General features: G+C 37.3%; 1 pseudogene; it reads right to left on the minus strand.

Moving 5' to 3' along the window:
• Nucleotides 1-527: 527 nt before the first annotated feature.
• On the minus strand, nucleotides 528-1,272 carry LOC114455719 (parkin coregulated gene protein homolog pseudogene; annotated as a pseudogene).
• Between the last annotated feature and the right edge of the window lie 3,644 nt (nucleotides 1,273-4,916).

Genomic DNA, 4,916 nt, shown 5'->3' on the forward strand with positions numbered 1-4,916 from the left:
TAAAATAAATTATTCTGACAGTCAAATACATTACTTTGACATCTCTGATATATGAGACGCACTGTGAGGGGTGAACATTTGGAAAAAGATCTTGTGTTCTTACTAAAAACGAATAAATAGTATCACTTACGACATATTTTTCAATAAAATAATTGAATCTTAATTAAAAGACATATTTACTAAATGAACTCTGGAAAATGTCCTAAATTTACAATCGGAGAGATTAGCTCATGTTTACCATGATTTTTGAAAAATAAATAAAGAGAAGTGTGAAAAAAGCTGAAGAATATTAAAATGGGATCTAGAAAAAATTCAAAGAAACATTGTAAAAAAAAAATGACTGAAACTAAGTCTGGGTGAGACTGGGCTACATCTTGGTTTGGGTATCGGTTGTTTTTTCCCCGACACCGATTGATAATAATAAATAATCCACATAATCAGTATTTTATTTATTTTTTATTACTTAATTGAAAGTTTTTACTGAACAAATCCCATCAATTTGCCAGAGTCCAGCCTTTAGAGCTTCTTCAAGGACTGGTGTAGGTGGGGATCATGTATTTGATATTTATGAAAGCGTTTTCTCCTCCGTAACGCTCGAGTACGTTCAGCGTTTCTTCAATCAGGTCTCCAATGCTCATGCCATTGACAATGATTTTCTTCTTGTTCTTGAAGAGGTTGAAAACAGGGAGGATCTGTCTGTAGTATGGAACCAGGGCCCCTCCCACGTGCTCTGCAGACATCACCAGATGCTGCAGCACCTTCATGGTACTGTACATCACCTGGTTGTTCTTGGTGTTCAAAGCTTTTTTAATGGGGATGATGAGCTGGGGAACAACTGGTAGGATGTTGGGACCTCCCGCTTCCAGCATCTCGTGGACTCCGTGGCGTGCCAGCATCTCGTATGGTTGAACAGTCTCGACTAGTCCATCAAAGAACAGCGGCAGGAAGTAGTTGTAGTCCAGAGAGGTTATGTTCAACTTCCAAGAAATCCTGTGGCCTCCAGTACAATGATCCACACAAACAGGTAGCTGTCCATGGTTGTAAAGCTTTCTGAAGTTGGTCGATATGGTCGGGCGGCCTTTAAAGATCCCAGTTGGTGGAGGTCCAGACACCCCAGTTTTGCTCCTATAGGCTTCCAGGGTGAAGCCCTCTGCTTGGAGCTTAGTGGTCTTTGTCTTCTTTGAATGATCCATAGGCATATCAACAACTCACTCAGGCTATATGCTAAGAGAACAGAAGTTGGTTGTCAACTAATCAGTAGCCAGCAGACGGACTGTCACTGTGATCTGATGATGCTATCAGGAGCTGGTGACATATCAAAGGACCACTGATGATGTCACAGGTTCTTTTTTTTTTTAGAAGCGAAAATGAATGGATATATAAAATGACCAAGTGGTTGCAATGATGATGGACTGCTCCAAGATTTTTACCACCGCTACCCCATGACCCCCTAATGAAACACCCCCCCACCAACGTACTAAGCACCCAGTGACCATACCAGCCTGTCACTCCCTGATCTCAGAAGCTAAGCAGGTCTGGTTAGTAGTTTGATGGGAGACCACTGAACATTCCAGGTGATTTATTCATTTATGTGAAATGTAAATGAATAAATCACAATTATCAATTGAATTCTGTTGCATTTCAGTGAATGTTGAGGATGTGAGCCCAGCGTTACGTCTCAATCCTCTTTAAAAAGGATTAAATTGACCATGTAAACACCTCATTTCAAATAAAAACGGCCATTCTGAATTAAAGTTAAATCTAAAGTAAGTGACTGGTTTATTCTGATTTTAATTCTGAATTATATCATTCCTCGATCTTGTAAACATTTAATTCCATTAATTCCGGTCATTCTGAGCATGCTCGACTTGTGGATGACGCGCTGATGATGACATGGCCGCCCGAAGCAAGCGTTGGACTGGAGCCGCACACGAACCACAAAATCACAACTTAATAATTCAGATGTTTATATGTTTTTAACTCACTGATCATGGAACACCATTGATTCAACTTTAGTTTGACTAAAATAAGTCAGACTTAAGGAAAAAAACCTTTTTTTTTAAATTGAAATGTTTGAAACCTGCAGCATCATTAATCATCAGACAACAGACTAATGTGGATGTTAGTATTTCAGAAGAAGAAGAAGAAGAAGTCTAGGGTGACCATACGTCTGCTTTTATCCAGACATGTCCTGGTTTTACATCTTGTCTGGACCGTCTGGCCAGATTTGACAAACTTATCAAACTTGATTTTACTGATGATTTTAAATGTTCTTATTGATTTTAAACAATTGAATGTTTTATCATGTAAAGCACATTGAGTTGCCTTGTGTATAAAATGCGCTATACAAATACATTTGCCTTGCCTTGCCTTATCACAATAATAGGGTTTCCCAGTGACCCTGAACGCATCTTGAGAAACACGTTAATTTTAATGATTGTAACTCTGCTAATTTTTGCTCTATCGAATAAATTCCACCAGTTTCTGAAAACTAATGAGTTGTTCTTTACAGCCAACATGTTCATTATGTTAAGTAATTTTACTCACACATCAATTATTAAAGATGCCGCTTTGTTTTGACAAAATCGTCAAACATGAGGAAAAGAGATGAGACTAAAGTCCAAGATTGACTGAAAGAGATCAAATTCTGGATGATTTCATTAATAAATATCATGATGAAGATCCTCCTGGATGATAAAACCTCCATGGAGGTTCAGAGAGGGATTAGAACACCAAGGACACACTGGGAGAAACTTAGAATCTAGACCTCATCACCTCCCGTCTCCATGACAACAAACAAAATACAGCTCAGTCATCATAGGACCATGGGATAGAAACTTGAAGTTATTTATTGAAGTGTATATTTAATGATTTGTTCTGTAAGACTTTTAAGAGTTTTTTTTTTTTTTTTTGTAATGTCTAGATGGAAATGTTTCTCATTTTTTCAATGATTGAACATTAATCATGTATACCTTCATATCATCTCTCAAACATTAGAGACAATAACAACTTATTTATCTACTATATTATATTTTTCCATTACAAGTTAGGTTCAAGGAAATACGTTGAGTACGTTGATATTGTGGAGGTCGGCCCAAATGTCCTCTTTAGTGGAAATGAAAAATATGGTCACGCTATTTAACTCTATTATGTGCAGCATGAAGCACACGTTGGATGAGAAAAGAACAAACTGTGTTTGAGTGCAGAGGAGGTGTTCCACACGTGTTGGTCGTTGTCACTTTAAGATGAGGAATGTGTTTCTGAGCTCCGTCTCCTCCTCCAGGCCTCAGGTGAGACTCAGGTACAGTGTCTCTGTACCCTAAACATCCTGATCTATAGAATAGGATGTTATTTAGGTTCCAGGCTGGTGGTTCCCCCGCCCCACCCACCCCCTCCTCCACAGAGCGCTGAGGCCTCCAGCTGTTTAGACACAGATGGACGAGCTTCTGTTACAACTCTTCTTTGTTGGTTTATTCTTCTTTCTTCTCTTTCTTTCACTCGGTTCCAGTGGCTTCACTGCCTGTCAGTTACACGTTTAGAGGTTTTGTTTTACCTTTGAAATCCGAACAAACCCTTCGTCACTTCCTGGACTTTTCACTCTTGACTTCCTTCAACTTGTCACTTCAAAATAAAACCTCATTTAAATGTCTTTAGTGGGCAGCAGGAGAAAGAAAGGATAGCATCACAGTAACTGGATGTTTTTTTGTGTGTTATTTTCTATCTTTTTGGTTACCTGTGCATTTAAATTGTGTTTTTGTTGCCATTTTGTGTGTTTGGAGTCATTTTTGTCACCATTTTGTACATTATTCAGTTATTCCCCTTCTTGTTTTGTGTGTTTTTGGATTAATTTGGTATCTTTTTGTCACCTATGTATTTAAATTGTTCATTTTTGGAGTCATTTTGTAACTTTTTCTTTTGTGTATTTAAAATGATCATCTTGTTGGTTTTTGTTGTCATTTTCTGTGTTTGGAGTTATGTTTGTTGTCGTTTTGTATATTTTCAGTTATTCCTTTTCTTGCTTAGTATGTTTTTTAAAAAACATTTTTAGCCCATGTCTAACCAAACACATTTATATCATGTGTTGAGTTTCCCATCAAGTGTGTGTGCGTAAATTAAAGCGAGTCCTGTGCTGAAAAAGTGCAACTCCATGACTGTGTGTGAATGAGCCTCTAATGTTATTGACGTGTTACGATGAACCCTGGCAGGTCAAACATCTCCCAGTAGACACTGGAAACCTTTACAGGTAAATACATGTATCTTTTGTTCATTTGTTTTTCAAAATAAAACGGCCTGTATGTTCAATATTTTATTCCAGACCCAAAAAGAAAAAAACAGATAAATAGTTTTCCACATTTCTGATTTTGTCAACAAATTGTAAAATGGACAAAACAGATAATGAGCAATTTTCCTTTTTGGATATTCTGATTTGACGCAAAACGTGTGACCCGTATGTGAACTTTGATCAGAATCAAGGGATAGAAACAGCGACAGCAGCACATGGAGTAAAAGATGAACACTTTAGTGACGTTTAGGGAATGAAAAAGGGCGAGACTGTGGACTGAAGATATGACCACGGGGAAAATTGCTGCCATTTTTCAGGTAAATCATTTTTCAGTTTAAAACGAGGCGCGCCTCAGCAAAGTACCTCAAAAGTTAGCTTATGTCACTGTCCTGGCACTGGAGTAATACATTATGTATATGTCGTGCTATTAAAACACTGGCATCCATCCGGTTTACAGTTTAACATGTAAAAAGTGTTATATTTGAATTGCCATAATGTCTATTATGTTCATTTTAAATGTAAACATTGTTTGTTACATGACATTTGTGTTTGATTATCCAAACGTTATTATTAAGGCAAAATAGATGTAAATATGATTTTTAAATGAATTAAGTACATTTAATAAGTTGCATTA

The sequence above is a fragment of the Gouania willdenowi genome, chromosome 21, assembly GCF_900634775.1.
Source record: "Gouania willdenowi chromosome 21, fGouWil2.1, whole genome shotgun sequence".
Lineage (NCBI taxonomy): Eukaryota > Metazoa > Chordata > Actinopteri > Blenniiformes > Gobiesocidae > Gouania > Gouania willdenowi.